The sequence below is a fragment of the Echinops telfairi genome, unplaced genomic scaffold (genome assembly GCF_000313985.2).
Source record: "Echinops telfairi isolate 266 unplaced genomic scaffold, ASM31398v2 ScPeMD7_7420;HRSCAF=8458, whole genome shotgun sequence".
Classification (NCBI taxonomy): domain Eukaryota; kingdom Metazoa; phylum Chordata; class Mammalia; order Afrosoricida; family Tenrecidae; genus Echinops; species Echinops telfairi.
In genome coordinates, this window is record NW_022111320.1 from 48,205,305 (window position 1) to 48,224,364 (window position 19,060).

General features: G+C 48.4%; 1 pseudogene; it reads left to right on the plus strand.

The window, feature by feature from the left end:
• Window positions 1–11,998: 11,998 nt before the first annotated feature.
• LOC101648158 lies at window positions 11,999–12,995 on the plus strand (annotated as a pseudogene).
• The last annotated feature ends 6,065 nt before the right edge of the window (window positions 12,996–19,060 follow it).

Sequence of the window (19,060 nt, forward strand, 5' to 3'; positions counted from 1 at the left end):
TAGCCCAGGATAGCTACAGGTAATTGACAGATGGGGCCCTATAGCCCAGGATAGCTATAGGTAATTGACAGATGGGGCCCTGTAGCCCAGGATTATCTGCAGGTGATTGACAGCTGGGGCCCTTTAGCCCAGGATAGCTACAGGTAATTGACAGATGGGGCCCTGTAGCCCAGGATAGCTATAGGTAATTGACAGATGGGGCCCTGTAGCCCAGGATTATCTACAGGTGATTGACAGGTGACCAGCTTCTTGCACAGAGAATCCTGAACTATATTCCCTAACAGAGGGCTGCCAAATGGAGAGCGTTCCCGGTTCTGAGCTCCATCGGGCAGACAGGAAACTAACCAGGATAAGAAAAGTCAAGGGGAGTAGCCATACCAGGAGGGGAAGGGGAAGGTGTGAGGAGAAAGGGGCAACAGATTACAATGATTTACATGTAACCCCCTCCCAGGGGGACGGGCAACAGAAAAGTGGGTGAGGGGAGACATCGGTCAGTGTAAGACATGAAATAATGATAATTTATAAAGTATGGGGGCGCTTGTGAGGGAGAGAGGGGGAAAATAAGCTGATGCCAGGGCTCAAGTAGTAAAAGAATGTTTTGAAAATGATGATGGCCACAAGTGTGCAAATGTGCTTGACACAACGGATGGATGAATGGATTGTGATAAGAGTTGTGAGAGCCCCCAATAAAATGATTTAACAAAAGACAAGGCCGGAAAGATCCACGTGGATCGTCTTTGGGAGAAGAGAATCTTGTGGCCACCTGATTTAAAAGTCGCAAGGGAACATAAATATTTTCTGCTAGTATTTTAGAAGTATTTTAGTATTTTAGAAGCATCACCAAAGAGAAGTGAGCTTAGGTGTGTGTGTGTGTGTGTGTGTGTGTGCGTGTGACCATCCATTTATATGCAGGCAATTCATGCAGAAGCACATTTTAAAAAGCAGCTGGAGATAAATACATCTAACTAGTAACTGGTTTTCTTTGTTTATATGTTAGAGAGTTATACCATGCTCTCCTGCTGTCTGTTGATATTTTGGGGGGGGCGGGGGGGGGGCACATTGCCAGACACATTTTTAAACAGAGGAGCCTTTAACAAGAAGCCACGTTGAGTATCTTCCATGGGAGGATTAGTGAGTGAGTGTGTGGCATAGCCTTTTCTTCAGCACCCCTTTGTGGTTTGTTCTGGAACTTCCCCAGTCTCTTAAAAAGGAAAATAAGTGATGAAATTACCTTTTGGAAACTGAGCCTTAAATTTTTTAAAGGGAGAAATAAGTATTTCCCGACTCACACAGCATAGCAATGTTTGATAGCAATATAATGTCATCTTCAACTCTGAGAGTGTTACGTATCTCTGGAAACCATATACAGAATGTGAAACCGTCTTATGGTGAACATAAATAAATTCTATATTTCTAAAAAAATGATTTAAGAAAAGAAAAGTCCGAGGACCATTCTCTGAAGGAGCGGAGGTCCAAGGCCTCCATTTCCTCCCTACATGTTTTTCTGGGACCTGTGTGGGTTTGGGGTCTCCTTAGAGATGTTACAACGTGTAACAATTTGACAGTCACAGTGAGTGGTCCGTGTTGTTGTTATTGTTAGGTGCCATCGAGTTGGGTCCGATTCATAGGGACCCTAAGGTCCACTAAAGGAAGCACTGCCCCATCCTGCACATCCTCACAATTGTTCGTGTGTTTGAACCCATTGTTGCAGCCACGGTGACAATCCATCTTGTGTAGGGCCTTCCTCTTTTAAACTGCCCCTGTGTTTTACCGAACAGGATGCCCTTCTCCAGGGGCTGGTCTCTCCCAACATGTCCAAGCCGTAGGTTGCTGTAAAAGCAAAACCTTTCGGACTCAGAGCAACCCTGTAGGGCAGGGTGGAACTGCCCCTGTGGGCGTCCGAGACTGTGACTCCTGTGGGGAGTAGCAAGCCCAAGCATCAATCCTTGTTCGACTCTCCTCGTTAAACAGAGCCAGAGGGACATTGCCAGAAGGATAAAATCCAAAAGGTTTTTTTTTAATTCTGATTTGTTCAGTAGTTTGAGTGGCATTTATCTACAATTTGCAGGGTCCCGAGGAGTGGTGCAAAACTCCTGTGCCTTCTAGAAACTTCTACTCAAAGAGTGTACTCCAGATGAGCATTACCTGAAAACTGGTAAGAAAGGCTGAATCTGAGGCCTGACCCGGAACTCTTGACTCCAGATGCTGTGGTTTAACATCTCCAGGCACCTGATAGCCTGAGAAGCAACGTTGTAGAAGTCTACAAGCTGATCAAGGCAAAACTGACCAACTTGAAAAAAGCCAGCAATGTCCTGGGTGTGAGTGCTATCAACCAGGAATCTTCTGACTTGTCTGTAGCACTGGGAGGTGGGGGTGGTGGGTGGGGGCGTGCTGCAGTTCACACTTGCTTTGAAGGGAGGGAGAACACATTGACAAATGGATGTTCCAGACAGCGACTGTCGCAGTTTCCTCATCTCCTGTCAGCTTGCGAAGGGGGGGAGTCTAGCCTGTCAATCGGGTTGCAGCTTGATGACCTCATTTGGAGGTGTGACAGAGATAAATAGCTCCCACGCACGCTCTGCTTGTCTTCTTGCTGACAAGACACACGGAGCAACGCTGGGCTGGAGAAGCCACGTGGAGACCCACACCAGTGTTGAGATGAGATGCTTCCACCGCCACTGGAGCCACAAGACTTTCCACCCTCTGGCCTGTGAGCTTTCTTCTTCCCGCATTCAGTGTCATTGCATGTGCTGCGTGAGTCTGAAGAAGATTATATAGACTGGTAACGCACATATGGGCTCATTTTGGATTTATGGACTTGATCTGGACTGGACTGAGAGGTTTTCTTAATGTACATTGCTCTTTGACATAAAGTTCTCTCACACACATATGAGTGTGTATGAATTGGTTTCCCTCATCAACCCAGACCAACACAGCAACCAGGAAGAGCACATCACAAACAGCACCCCCACGGATGGAGTGCTTATCCACATCCCCCTTGATAGCAACACTGTAACCTTTGCCCTAAAATAGAAAAACATCCTTGTCTAGTGTACACAGACTGATTCTTATTACAAAATAATAATCTGTTGTTCCAAGGTACTTTCTAAAGGAATTTTTTTTCTGTTTGTTGACATTTATCATTCAATATTTAAAAGTGTATTTGCTAAGTTGCTAGCGGGGCTCAGGATGATCTGACTGTATGAAGTCATTCAAACCCACCAGTAACTGTGGGAGAAAGACCAGGCTGTCTGTTCTAAAGACTGACTGTGTCCGAAGCCCTATGCAGGATAGGGTTGTTATGCATTAGAATCGACTTCCTGGCAATGTGTCCATATTAACTTACAGCCATGCGAACCATGAACACACTCAGTTGCTAACTCCAAGTCTGGAGTCTACCCAGAGGCATCACAGAGGAAAGTCCAGCTGGTCTACCTCCAAAAAAATCAACTCCTGAAAATCCTAGTGAGCACAATTCTGCTGTGAGCACACGGGGCCCCGGGAGTCAGAATCGACTCAGGTCACATAGGTGATGGCACTTTGAGACCACGTGTGTATGCTTCAAAGCCCTGACCACCTCTCACCCAACGGTTTGGGCATCGATTAGTGATTGGTTCTTCTTGCCCTAGGGGTTATTATTATTATTACCTTGTGAGCTACTCTCATTGCTGTCAAGAGCAAACTAAAGCTTCTGTTAAAATGGAAATAAAGAGTGTGGGGATATACATATATATATTTGCCCTTGGATAAATGTTGGCCTTTTGGTCTCACATGGTTGATTGTCCTAAGCTGTGTCTAGGGTCATTGTTCCCCTGGCAGAACTGTGTCGTTTGACTTTGAGGCTGATAAAGGGCCGTAGACTCAGGGTTTCCCCCAGTCTCTGGCAGAGGGTGGTAAGTCTGCCCTTTTATAGGATGTTGGGCTGTGCTCGCTCGATATCTCCCCTCCCCTCCCCTGACTATTAACCCAGGTTCTGTTAGGTAGCGAGATAGAGGAACGGGATTGTCCCTCCCATGCCTGCAAAGGCCCCCTCGAGGAGGCTGGGAAGAAATCAGGTGACCTTTAGACACCTAGTCAAGCCGTGCATGCAAGCCAGGTGGGAGTTACACCTGGGTGGTCCAAACTAGGCCCAGACTCATGACCTCACCCAGGTGGGCTCAACCCAGCCAATAGGGCTGACCCATACCATCAACCATGCCTCCCCAGCCAGAGGCTTGAAATATCCTGGCTGGGGAAAGGCTGCTCTCTCTTACCCTGCTTTTGGTCAGTGGCAGGTTGGGGTGTGGGGGTGCATACATGCTGCCTGAGTGTGCCCCCTCAGGATCCGCTCCGGGTCAGCTTGGGGCCCACATGCAACCACTCCAGGCCTACTCGGGGACCACAGCCTCTCTTGCCACACCTTCTAGCCTCTGTGGCCTCTTGTCTCTTTCTCCCTTGACCCCTTGGTCCCTGGGGTCCCTCCCTCAGTTCCGCACCTGTGGGTGCGCTGTTCCACAAGGTTGCTCGTGCCCAGTTGTGAACCCCTTTGAGACTGTAAAACCTGAAACTTGTCCTGTCCTTCATAAAAACCCACTTGGATTACAAAACAGGCGTCGGCGTGAAGTCTTTCATGGTTCAAAGCCAAGAACAGAGGTTATTACCCACTCCAGAAACCTTACAGTTCTTGCGATCTTTTAATACAGTTCCTCATGTTGGGGTGACCCCCAACCATAAAATTATTTTCACTGCTACTTCAAAACTAATTTTGATACTGTTATGAATCAGGCAACCCTTGTGAAAGGGTCATTGACCCCGAAAGGCGTAGCAACCCACAAGTTGAGAACCGCTCTTCGAAAGGGATTCTTTTCAGGGAAGTGGGTGGTGGTAGCCAGGTACCCTCTAGTTCCTATGGGTTCAAAGTCATGGAGACGGGTGCCAGCGGGCCATTCTTAATTGGACTAGTCTCCCACCAGCTTCCGTTTTCTTCACTCTCCTTCCCTCCCAGATGCATAGAGAGATTAATACTTAACTGCACCTGAGTTGGCCACTCACAAGCTTTTAAGACCCCAGTCACTGCTCACCCAAAAAAATGAAGTAAAGAATGTATTGAAGGGCCGCCATGATTCAGAATCTGGCAGCAGGTTGTCAAGAATCACCCAACGGAACTTTTCAGGGGGTAAAGTCAGATGATCCGAAAGAAACTCAGGTACATACACATAGGGAATATTACACACCCCTAAAAAATGACGATGAAGTTTCACCTCGTGACGGGATGGGCCTAGAAACCACTAGGCTGAGCGAAGTTAGTCAATCACAAAAGGGCAGATACTGTAGGAGTCTCTGCTGTACGGATGAACAACAAGACAGAGACAGGTCTCTGTTCTCAGGCCAGGTAGTAATCTGGTCTCCCAAGCTTTGAGGTAATGTGCCTGCCTGGTTTCCATAAGCCATGTATCAACCCCTTCTTTGAACATCTTAAAACCCACTTCAAGAAAGGTTGTTAGGTTTCTCAGGTGGGAAATACCTCGGTCCTTGGCTTCCCATGAGAAAGAATTCATGCCGAAGCCTGGTTTGTAATCTAAGTGGGTTTTTATCAAGGATAGAAGTTTCAGGTTTTGCAGTCACTGAACACAAGCAACCTCACGGGACTGAGGCCAGAGAGAGAGAGGGAGCGAGAGAGAGGCCACAGCACAGCCAAGTGGAAGGCGGAGAGGCGGCTGGAAAGGGGCTGGGTGGTCTCAAGGTCCCAGTATTCGGGGCACCTCTGGGAGGCATGGCCAAAGGTATTGGTTGACCCCACTGGCTGAATTAAGCCCACCTGGCCTAATTTGGGCCCACCTGACTCAGGGAGCCTACATTTGCTCATGCCCTTACCCTTTACGGGTTCAACCCTCCGGGGGGGAGGGGGGTTCTCCAGGCATGGAGAGGGACACTCCCAGTTCCTGTTCCTGCCTGACAAGGTGGCCTCACTCCAGATGGGGCCGGAGGATTCATATGTTGTGGGGAGAGATGATCCATCAAGCCCGACCATGTAGCCGAGGTCTGCGGTCATCTCAAACTAACAGACACTCTGCCAAAAGTTCATGGTGAATCTTACATAAATCACGAGCAGGTAGGGGACCTATCTGTCACACTTCTGAGAGTGGGTAAACCAGGTAAGGCAACCTGCCATTGAGAAAAGCCTTTAAAATTACTTACATAGATCCCCTCCCCCCACAAGGAAAAAATATGCCTGGGATTATGGTCCTCATTGGGCACTTCTGACCTCGTTTCTACCCAGTCCCTGGTGACCCAGGCAGTGTGCTATAGACAACGGGGACATTAGACAGTCTCCTTCTGAGGTGCACAACACCCTTCATGGACCTCATCAGAAGGACCCGAATTGGATCGTCCCCCGCCCCCCCACACCACCCGCGTGCCCACCCCCCCGCAAGAGAGCTGGTCTTTACCTTACACTTACTTGTAGCAGCTCTAAGGAACTGAAATCCCCACTTGAACTCCGCCCCCAACCCACTTGATCTTAAAGCTGAACTGCCCTAGTGGGAGAAGAAGCAGGTGAACCCTATTTCCAGATTAGGGAACTGGTGGTCATTGGAGGCCTGGTGGTGTGGCAGTGATGAGTTGGGCTACAATCCTCAAGGTCAGCAGTTCGAAACGACCAGCTGTTCCTCAGGGCTTTCTATTTCCGTAAACAGGTACCGTTTCTATTTCCGTAAACAGGTACCGTTTCGGAAACTCACAGGAGCAGATAGATCTACCCTGTCCTACAGGGTTGTTATAAGTCAGCAGTGAATTGATTGCAGGGAGTTTGGATTTTGGGTTTCTGGACTTTGGACCGCTTGCCATCGAATAGCAACCCAGAAGCAATAGAGTTGCCGTTTTCACCTCCTCTGCGTTTTTGGGACATGCGTTAGCCTACCAGACATGGTTCTGCCTTCCTTCGTAAATGCGCGTTACTGAAGTGTTGCCCTATCTCCAGCTCTCATGGTGTGTGTATCTAGTATCTAGTCACCTGTTTCCAAGCTAGACAAGTCAATAATTTATATATTGTAGGCTACAAAGGATGTCCTACACCCGTACGAATTCCTTTTCTCAACTCATTGCCAGCAAGTCAACACTGACTCGTGGGTCCCAATTTTTTAGGTTTTCTCGACAGTGTTTTAAATTCTCTAACAGTGACTAAAATAACGATGCTATTAAGAATTACTTTATGCCCCATGGGGATGATTTATGATGTACTGCAATAAAATGATAATGTCTCTAAAGTGAACCAGGGTCAGACAAAAAACATAGATAATATGAATGGATTTTGAGCTCTCACATGATCCTAGCCCTAATATAAGAACAATTCGTTTTTGTGGCATGGCCCTGCATGGTATTCACCCTCATGAAAAGATCACTGAAGATATGGGTTCTATAGCAAAGCATGGTGAAAAAATCAGATGGTGCCCAGCAATCAAAAAATTATAGCATCTGGGGTCTTAAAGGTTTGCCTCAAACTAAAAGGCATCCAAGCGAGGAGGAAACTCAGTCCACACAGATGACGCCACCACATGGAAGAAACACTGTGTGATACAAGGATTATAAATAATAAAATCCAAGCCCCAAGAGGGAATGGGACCAGAGCCTAAATTGGTTTTCTTTGGAATGCTATGGATGATAATGGAAGCCCCAAATCCATTTGAATTGTATGTGGATTGAGTCCCCAGTGAATCACCACTGGCTGTAGTCTAGGAATGTGAAGAGCCTTAATATCAAAGAGAATTGTAGAGGAGAGCCCAGCATCTACTTCAGGCTGGAATGTAACACTGAAACCATTTGATCTCCCTTTTCACCGATTTTAAATTTTATTCTAGTGTTTAAATATTTTGTGCTTTCTTTTTTATTGCAGTTGTCTCTGTTTTATTTGGCCATTGTTGCAGGATCCTTTTTTGTTTTTGTTTCCTTCTTTGTTTTGTGTGTTTTCTGTATAGAGACGTTAGGATGGATGGCTCTCTGAAGATCGTAATTGGATTGATAACTACTTGGGGAAGGGGAAGCTGGGAGGAAACGAGGAGTCAATCCAATGAGTCTAAGAAGAAATAAAATGTTCCAAAGTTGATTGTGGTGATGACTGCATACCTTTCTTACTATGGGTGAACTATGCATGATATGCTATTTACATCTCCATAAAACTACCTAAATTTTTTTACATGATTCAAGAACTTACAAGGAAAAAATTCTGATCGGTTGACATTTACAAACTCATGCTTTAACAGAAATGAGATAATGATGAGATCCTTTAACATGATTTTGCTCATGAAAGAGTGTGACCTCGTTAACAGAGTAAATCTATGACTCCTTTGAGAAAGACAGGGCTTTTCACTCCCATCCAGAGTTAGTGTCTCGGAAATGCACAGGGGCAGTTGCACCCTGTGCTATAGGGTGCTATAGGTCAGAATCAATTCAATGGCAGGGTATATGGGTTTTTTTTTTATTTCATTAGAATAACTTCATCCATCTCTGATAAGAACCTGGGTGTTGCATCCCTGATCACCTCCTTCCATTTTGCACTTAATCCATTTAAAAAATGATGAAAATCTGTGAAAAATTCCCCCGATATCATGAAATACAAAAATCTACATGAACACTTTTTGTAAATGAATATTTAATTTGTGAATTAGGCGGCAAATTTACATTTCAGACCATCACCTCTGTGTTCCACAGTTCACACCTCTCATCCTGCCCCCCCCCCGCCCCCCCATTGCACATAAACACTTTTAAATAAGATTCTTTGGGTTTCATGAAACCCAAGGGGAATCCCAGCTTGCCTTTCTTCCAAATCTGACTTCTGGAAGGAGTCTGTTAGCCATCTGTCTCCTGGACAGGCTGCCCTGGACCAGGTCAACAGGCTTCAGGAAGTGATCACCTCTCCTAATCAGCCGTTTCTTGATAACATTAGAATGGCACTTGGTACAGGGGACTGGGCCTATTTTTAACAGGGCAGGTAAGGAAGGGACAAGGGTTCAAACTGTCAACCCCGTCTCCCCACTTTGCTCAGCTCAGAGTTGCTGGCTAGTAAATATATGTTTAACTTGATTTTAAAAAGAAAAACCTTAGCATAAAAGAATTCACGGTCATGCTCATGTCTAAAAGCCAGACTTTCCCTGCCCTCTCATTGTTTCTAGTGAATACATCAAAATCATTTCATGTTATGTAAAGTGAATTCTTCTGAAAAAGTCACCCAGAATTCAACCTGTCAATGATTACTTGGAATACTTAGGTTTGTCTTGTGTCCTTTATTGTTGGGTGAGAGGGTATGTTAGTCCAGGTAGACTAGAGAAACAAATTCATAGACACTCATATGTGTCTAAGAAAGAACTTTATATGCAAGAGCAGTTGAATATTGAGAGACCATCCCAACCCAGTCCAGATCAAGTCCATAAGCCCGATATTAGCCCATATGTCAGATACCAATCTATAAAGTCCTCTTCAGACTCACGCAACACATGCAATGATGCTGAGTGCAGGAAGATCACAGGTGAGTACGTGGGAAGTCTTGTGGATCCAGTGGTGGTGGAAGCATCTCAGCACTGACAAGTCTCCATGTGGCTCCTCTGGCTCCAGAGCTCTAACTTAGCTCCATGTGGCTTGTCAACGGAAATGTCTTGCAGAGTGTGAGCTTGTGTCCCACCTCCAGCCAGCTATTTATCTCCTGAGTGCCTCCAAAGGAGGTCATCAAGCTGCGACCTGATTGACAGGCTAGACTCCACCCCTTCACTCGTAAGTCTCAAATTGACAACAGATGATGTAACTACCGCAGAGGGTACGTCTTTGTAACATTCCCAGGCTCTGGCTCCGGGAAACTGCAGCATTGCGCAATGACTTTGCTCACCTTGTCTCTGTTTCAGAAAATGGCCTGGAACATAATGTGTCCGTCTGCCACAGATGGGGCTGGCAGAGTAAGGGTTACTCAAAATGAAACCAGCCCAGGCCAGACACCAGGCAAGAGACTAAAGAAAGGCAGAATTTCTGAAAAATCGGTTTCTGGGTCTCCTAACCCAAGTATAGTGGCTCAGAAGGAAGGGTTGATGAATGACAAGAAAACACGCAGTTTACAATGTAGTAAAATATACAACATATTGGCAAGACTCAATGCATCACAGGAGCAAGGCTGGGGGCCCCACGGGGCCAGAAGGATTGTTTCTGGAAGGTTTCTTAGAGCAAATGACATCCAGACTGAGTCTCACAGGAGTCCGTTCAAGCCAGATCTCAGAAGGAACCATCAGGAGGTCCCATCATTGAGCAATTTCAACCAGGAGGTTGAAAAAGAAAGTCAACTATCCAATAAATAATAACCACAGAAAACAACGCAAATCCAAACAATCCAATAAGATTTTTTCATCCGTGGAATTAGAAACATGTGGGATTCCTCTTGCATGGATAATTGCACTGAAATCCAATCTCAGGACCCCGGTCTTGGAGAAAGAGGAAGTTGTTTTATTGCACAGCAACGAGCAAGAAGCCAGGAGGATGTCCTTAGATTCCACTCCCTGAATTGTTGGGGTAAAAGGGAAGCCATACATAGTCACAAGGGATTTTTTATACATTTCACGTTTGTGGCTTTACAGTGAATCAGGCTGTGCACACAGCAGCCACGCATCCCATGTACAGAAAATGGTGTCCTTAGCATGATGGGTGGTATGGTAGTTACAGAATCTCCTGTAAACTTGTGAAGGGGTAGAGTCTAGCCTGTCAATCAGCCCATAGGCTATGAGGCCTCCGTGTGGGCATGGCCTTCTCCTGAGGACTCTGGGAATTCCTGTATCACTCCTTGGAGGGAAGGGACTTTCTGCTTCATCTTCCTGCTGACAAGACACATGGAGCTACGCCAGAGCCCTGGAGCTGGAGGAGCCACGTGGAGACCCACACCAGTGCTGAGACGCTTCCACTGCCACTGGATCCACAAGATTTTCCACCTACTGGCCTGTGATCTTCCTCCATTCAGCGTCATTGCATGTGTTTCATAAGTCTGAAGAGGAATTTATAGATTGGTATCTGACAGATGAGCTAATATCGGACTTAGGGACTTGATCTGGACTGGGCTGGGTTGTTTTCTTAATGTACAATGACTCTTTGTATAAAGCTCTTTCTTGTGTACATTGAGTGTCTATGGGTTTGTTTCTCTAGTCCACCCAGACTAACACAGGTGGGAGGCTGTTTTCATCATGTTGTAAGTTCTTCAGGACAGGGCTACACAACTACACACGCTCCAAGGATAAGAACAGAATGAATCCAGTTTACACTGGTCCTTACAGAAGCTTTTCTGCAAAGCAATGTAGAGGAAATGAGTCTGGATTGTTGGTATCTGAGTTTCACCCAGCCAGAGTGGTAAGGCATCAGGAGTTGAAGAAACGGGCCCTGTCTACACAGATATTGGTGTGAGGAAGGGAAGGAGTGGGGGCAGGGGCAGGTTCTTGGAGAATAATTTGGAGGGAGTGACCCTTTGGCCAGTGAAGCAATTCTAATGCTAGAAATCTACCAGATAGATAGACTCTCAAGAGGTCACCACATATATGTGCAAAGTGCTTCACTGCCTGTTTTGAGTGAGAACCGCCCAAAGTAACTTCAGACTCCTGGCACGAGATGGTGGCTATGCTACAGATCTGAGGCTAAAGCTCCATTTTGAATCAAAAGAATGCACCCCACCGTGTCTGTAACTCTCTACTGTACCCCGAGAAAATTGCTTGGCAAACAATTTCAAAACACCATTTGATTTTGCTTACTTGCTTAAGAATACGCCTTGCTGGGAGGAGGGAGTGCTAGAACAGATTGGGATTGTACAGCTCCGTTTAAAGGCGATATAACCTTGGGTGGGTGGGCTCTACGCTAGATGTGGCGAGGACAGCACAACTCCCTTGATATGATTGAATGATTGAACTGTCCAATTGGATGATATGTAAATTATGTGCCAATAAAACCTGGGAGCTCGCCAGGCGTCCTCTTAGGGTGGCAACGTCTTTAAACCCCGCGTGGCAATCCCCGACGCACCACCGTGGTGCCCAGGGAAGACGGGGCGACCTGGAAGTCCAACTACTTCCTTAAAAGAATCCAATTTTTGGATGATTATCCAAAATGCTTCATCGTGGGAGCAGACACTGTGGACTCCAAGCAGATGCCGCAGATCCGCATGTCCCCATGGGAAGGCCGTGGTCCTGATGGGCAAGAACACCATGATGCACAAGGCCATCCGAGGGCACCTGGAGAACAGCCTGGCTCTGGAGAAACTGGTGCCTCCTATCCGAGGGAATGTGGGGTTTGTGTTCACCAAGGAGGACCTCGCTGAGATCAGAGACATGCTGCTGGCCAGCAAGGTGCCAGCTGCCACCTGTGCTGTTGCCATCGCTCCATGTGAGGTGACTGTGCCAGCTCAGAACACGGGCCCGGGTCCCGAGAAGACCTCCTCCTTCCGGACTCTGGGCATCATCACAAAGATCTCCAGAGGCCCCATTGAACTCCTGAGTGATGTGCAGCTCATCAAGACTGGAGACAAAGTGGGTGCCAGCGAAGCCACCCTGCTGAACATCTCCCCTTTCTCCTTTGGGCTGAGGACCCAGCAGGTGTTTGACCATGGCAGCATCTACCACCCGGAAGTGCTTGACATCACAGAGGAAGCTCTGCACACCGCTTCAGGGAGGGTGTCCGCAAGGTTGCCAGCGTGTGACTGCAGATTGGTACTCAACTGTCGCCTCTGTGCCCCATTCAGTCATCAGTGGGGACAAGCCGGTCTTGGCTTTGTCTGTGGAGACTGAGTATACCTGCCCACTGGCTGTAAAGGTCAAGGCCTTCTTGGCCCATCTGTCTGCATTTGTGGCCGCTGCCCCTGTGGCTGCCGCCACCACTGCTGCTGCTCCTGCTGCTTCGGCCCTGGCCAAGCCAAAGCAAAGGAGGAATCGCAAGAGTCGGGCAAGGGCATGGGCTTTGGTCTCTCTGACGAGTCACCAAAAAGCAACCAAAGCAGCCAGCTTTATTTGTGAAACAAGGAAATAAAAGGCTTAGTTCTCGCAGGACAAAAAAAAAAAAACCTTGGGGAAAAAACAAACAAAAATCAATAATCATTAACATTATGTAACTATGTTACTATTTGTTGTGGTCACAGTTATTAAAAACAAGGAGAGAGAAAATATGCCCTGCTCAGAAAAACCAAGTTCAAAACAAATGCTTATTCAAGATAAACTTTCAAATGATGCATGCCCCCCTTAAAGTCAAACAAATAGGATCTCGTGATTATTTTGAGGCCAAATGCATACAATTTGATGATTTTTTATGACTATTTTGTAACTTTAAAAAGTTTTTAAAAACCAACTTTAGAAACATGTATAATCTATTAGTACCACCCAGTTTTGTAACCATGACCGAAAAGCCCACCAATCACTGAATTCTCACTGAATTTCCTTGCAGTCACATGTAAACTCTGAACTGTCTCTTTGAATCACTTCTCTCAAAATCCTCTGGATTTTGAGGGAATGTCCAAGTTGCAACTTATCTTGTCCCAATAAAAGCGCTCTACCTTTAAGTTCAACTAGACTCTGCCATTTTGCCCCATGACAATTCCTTGATAACCCAATTATGTCTATATAAATATACTTAGATATATATGATACAGCCACGCACATATACACAAACGGTAACGAAAGACATCTTTCACATGTTGAGGGCCATGAACAAGCACGTGAGTCGGAGAAACTACTAAGGGATCGTCAACCTTCCTCAGGCTGCAGCCCTTTCACCCAGTGTCTCATGTTGTGGTGACCCCCCCACAACCTTAAAATTATTTTCATTGATGCGTCATCACTGTCATTTTGCTACTGTTAGGAATTGGGTGACCCTGTGAAAGGGTCATTCGACCCCCAAAGGGGTCCCGACCCCCAGGTTGAGAACCGTTGCACTAACCCATCGCCATAAGTCGCTTCTCACTTACAGCGACCCTAAAGGACAGAGAAGAACAGCCTCTTAGGTTTCCAAGGCTGGAACCTCCACAGAGACAGCCTGCCGACTGGTGGGGTGAATGCCAACGTCTTAGTAGTCAAGTGCTCCACCATGGCTGCCAAAATACCACCCAGAAGGTGACCAGACCCTACAACCGCACCCCCATTGATAGCACCACCATCATCTTTTGAGCTGGCACCTGATCAAGTGGGTGCAGAAGAAAAGGCTTTCTTGAGGAGGAGGTGGGGGGTCCTCACAGACCCCACTCACGCCCTCCTCCGCCATTCCTGTGCCTGTGTGCCCCGGAAAGGACCCCTGTGCACATCTTCCCCACAGAGATGGCAGATGTTTGAGAGCGGGAATCTCCTTTCTTAAACCCCACACGGAGATCTGTGGCAAATACAGAAGAGAGTTCCCGCCCTTATTTGTTAATTTCACCAGTGAAACCGGAAGGCCATTAACTTGTTAAATGGACTAGGGCACATTTGAGACAAAGGACTTCAGGGAGGGTGTTACTAAGGAGCTGCTGGGTGCACAGCCTGATGAGATCGGGGGAGGCCCCACTCACCCTCAATATGTGCGTATATATATTCAGAATTCCCCAGTCACCCCTCGCTTCCCTACTCTCCGGGCTTCTGACCTGCCCGACTGTTCCAAGGTCAATGGCAGCAGTGAAAGACTAGATGTCCTTAGGAGTGCTGTGATAAGTGTAGGCTTCCTTGTTAAACCTTGTCATTGTGTTGCAGAAATGGCTACTAATTCGATCAGCTTTTTAGTTGGGATTTAATTCTTTTTACTCGTGGGTAGATATATCCTCTAATCCTTGAAAAAAGGTTGAGTTGGCTGTTCAAAGCTAACAGCCATCCCATTCGCCAAATGTATTTTCTTCCTTGCCTTTGAGGACCGGAAGTCTGTCTGAGCATGATGGTTTTGGCTCCGCACTTCTCCGCTCATTGCTGTCATTGCTGTTAGGTGCCCCTGGGTCGGCTGCGGCCCGACGCTCAATGGAAGGAGACACCGCACGTCCTGCGCCATCCTCACAATAGTTCCTGTGTCAGAGCCCGTTGACGCAGCCACAGCGTCCTCCCATCTCCACTGCACCAAGCATGATGCCCTTCTCCAGGGCCTGGTCTCCGCTGACCATATGTCCAGCGCATCTAAGATGCTCTAAGGAGCACTCTGGCCATACTTCTTCCAAGACAGACCGGTCTGTCCTTTTAGCGGCCCACAACATTCTCAATGGTCTTCTCCAGCACCCCCTTTCTAATGCAGCAATTCCTCTTCAGTCTCCCTCATTCCACGTCCAACTTTCACATGCATCTGAGGCAGGAAGAAGACCATGGCTTCCGTCAGGCCCACCTGAGCCCTCGCTTGGCTGCTTGGAGGGTGGGACGTCAACAGCTTTTTCGTGCAATTGTTGAGCGCACAATTCTGTCTCTCTCGCCCCAGCTTTCAGTAGGAAAATGTTGGAATGGCCAACAGCATCTCATCCTCAGGCCTGGCTCCCCGTGGGTCTGTGACCCACGGAGCTCCCTGGCCACCCTCGGCCACTTCTCATCAGGGACTGAACAGAGGTATCCGCGGCTGTCTCCAAGTCTCGGTTCAATTCCCCCAGGGAGCTAGCGGTGGCAGCAGCTTTGTGCGGTTATCATAATTACTGCCCTTGGTGGGTCTCCTTTCTCCCCTACGATATATACCCTGGTGTCACTTCTCTGTGCGCCCCAAGTCCGGGCCTTGACAGGACACGTCGTAGATTCTCTATCTAGTACGTGAGCAGTGCTTCCCAGGCTGGATGGGGAACTCGGAGAGAATGCCGCTTTCCTCCCTTCCTGCTCTCAAAACCTTGCCCAGGCTTCATCTTCCCCGGGCCCTTTTGCCTTTGTTTTGGATTCGGGATATGGCAGTGGATTCTGGCCCCAGGACAAGAAATCTCTTGACAGAAATGTTGGCATCAGAAAAGCTGAACTTAGCACAACCCTGGAACGTAGGCTCCTCCCTCTGAAAGTGGGCAGGTGATTTCTAGAGGCCCTAGGGAGCTCTGGTGGCACTGTTAGGTAAGTGCCGGGATGCTTAGTCTCCAGGAGGCTGTTCGGAACTCCCAGCCGCCCTGCAAGAGAACGACGAGGCTCTCTGTTTTGTAAAGCGGACAGGTCTACTCTGTCCTGTAGGATCGCTCTGAGTCAGAACTGACTGCGATAGCAGTGAGTTTGGGGTTGTGTTTTAAGTGCTGCGGGTTCAAATAAACGACAGCCACTATTCATGTCTTGAAATTTGGAAGAGTCTTTATTCGGTTAACCGGACTGCAAGAATCCAAAAGCGATTCTTTAGATGGCAGTCCCGAGTGAAGATAATAACCCGCTTATATAGGCAAAAAGCCCTTTATCAGGGACTTCTGAGCAACATTCTTTAGATTAAAGCAGGGCACATCTGTCATAAAACCATAACAGCAGGATTCATGATCACATCCTGGTTAACAAAATAAAAATAATAAGATTAATGATTAATGGCTACAATATCAAAAGGAATAATATTAAAAAAAATAACAAGATTAACTACCATGTCCTGATCTTGGGAACATAAGCGTATACTCTAAAATCAGTTAGCAGGACTTTCCGAGATGGGGGTGGGGTGGGGGGGAAGGAGACAGGTCATTCAGCAGTCAATAAAATGGCGGTACAGTGGCTGGTGCTAGGCTGTCTCCTTAAGAACTCTACAAGTGCCACAGCAGCCCCTGTAGATGTGGAAGTGACAGCTGAGGTGGCACTCCCTTGCAGTTTCTGCCCGGACCTGCCCAGCCGCTTGCACACAACATTCAAATCCCCAAATGGGATTAGTTGTCTATAAAGCCGGAACTAATCAGGTCACTCAATTTATCTACTTAGCACATTGGATGGTTGAGGATTGTGATGTAGAACTGAGCCTGAGCCAAGTCCGCCGCTGGTGATGGAGCGGATTCTGATTCCTACTACCCTGTTTCTGAGATGGTACCTGTTAGGGGGTCAGAAAGCCTCATCTTTCTCTCTCAGAGCCGCTGTCCCCAACAGCCTAACCCACAGCGCTACCAGGGCACCTGGTGACGCAGAGAAGTGCCCTAGAAAGGTATTAAGTAGTTTCTAAGTCAGCAGTCTCAACCTGTGGGTCGCCACCCCTTTAGGGGTTGAACGACCCTTTCACAGGGTCGCCTACAACCATCGGAAATATATATTTTCCAATGGTTTTAGGAACTGAGACACCACTCCTCTATCTCCAGACGGGTCCGTCCACATGCACGAAGTACGGGTCCACATACAAGTACCCAGCATGAAGACTGTCACCATGCTTCAAGACAAAATTTAATTTATTTGTCATTAGAAAGAAATATTTCACAATATATAATTATGTATTGTTTTGTGATTACTCATTATGTTTTAATGATGTTCAATTTGTAACAATGAAAATACATCCTGCCTATCAGCTATCACATGACGATTCATAACAGTAGCAAAATGACAGTTATGAAGTAGCAACGAAAATAATTTGATGGTTAGGGGTCACCACCACATGAGGAGCTGTACGAAGGGTTGGCATTGGGAAGGTGGAGAACCACTGCTCCAAGTCTTCCAGCTCCAGGCTCCCGGGCCCTCCCCCACTTCCGGCTTCTTAAATCTTTGCTCCCCAACGTTTAAGGACTTCTCAGCACGAGACTTGAAGTCGTGAGGTGGGAAGGCCACACAAGAAGCGGCAGAGGCCGCGGGAATGAAGACCGGCTGCTGCTGTTCCGCTGGGAACGTCAATCCTTACCAACCCCGGCTGCATCCCACCAGGACTGGGAGGAGGCTGGGTCCCCAGCACCCCGCCCTCCCCCCCCTCCATCCTAAATTGAATTCTCCCAAGATGCAGGTGGAGGAGCAAATAACGGCTCTTCTGGGCGCCTGCGGTCCCCTCATTTGCACAAAGGTAGGGGCAGCGACGCTGGCATGGCCTCGAATGTGGCTGATGCATTCTTGCCCCCCTAAAAACCCCATGAGAGCCGACCCACAGGAGCCACTGGAATGGGGGGGTGTGGGGGCAAATGGATGGGACTCCGAAGCTACTCGTGACTTTAGATGTCTTTAGTCCCAGATGACTGGGGTCTGAGATAGGAGGTGAGGGCTTCAGCTCCCCTCTCCAACTGGGGGACGCGGGGCTGTGCGGTAGGGGCGCACAGGGCACGGTGACTCCAGGGTAAATTGCCCGGTGCCAGAGAACGCGGAGCTCCCCCGCCGCAGAAACCGCTCTCCGGATGCGAGGAGGAGACTGTCCTAAGATCCTGGAGCAAATCTGCCAAGTTTCTGGAACATTTTTCGGGCGCAGGCCTGGCTGGCACCCGGCTTGCCTTCCCCACCCCCTGCCCCGGCACACTCGCACCTCCCCCAGGTGCACCGGGCGTCGCCTCCGGCTTCCGGCCAGCCGGGGACTGACGGGCACACCAGGTCTGGGGACCCCCGGGACCTCTCCTGGCCCATGTCAGAGCGCTCACGCGCCCCACACCCTGCAGCCCCCCAAGGACCCGGCCCCCTGCGGGCGGCGCGCACACCTGTGCAGGCCGCAAGGCGGGGCTCCGCACACCTTTCTCGGGGGGCGGTGGGGGGGGAGAGTGAAAGCAAACACCAAGAAATGAATCGGGGCAATAAACTACCAAACGCCTCGAGGGACCTCCCTGCTCCCCCAGTACCTGGGGCTCAGGTTTTCCGGACTCCCTCCCTCCCACTGCTCCTCCAACTTTGGAATCAACTTGATGGGGAAATGCGCGTGTCTTTGGTTTCAAGAGCAAGTCTGACATCTTAACCCTCCTCCAGCGACCCCGGGGGACCCCGGGGCTAGTTGGCCGCTTTTACAAGACTCCGCCTTCTCTATTATCTTGCATGATTTGTCGGTTCCCCGAGGCCTCTCACCTCCGCGCCCGGGAAGTCTGGGCTTTGTAATGGGCGTCGGCCTCCGGCCCGCCCCACCCCCAGCCCACCAGAGAGGCTGCCCCGCCGCCCCGGGGGTCCTTGTTTGTTTCCCCCCGGGCTCAAGGTCAAAGCGTTCCTTGGAGCCGGAAAGTGACCAGCCTCGGGTTTCTCTGGACGTCCGGACTCCTGGGGAAACCTGC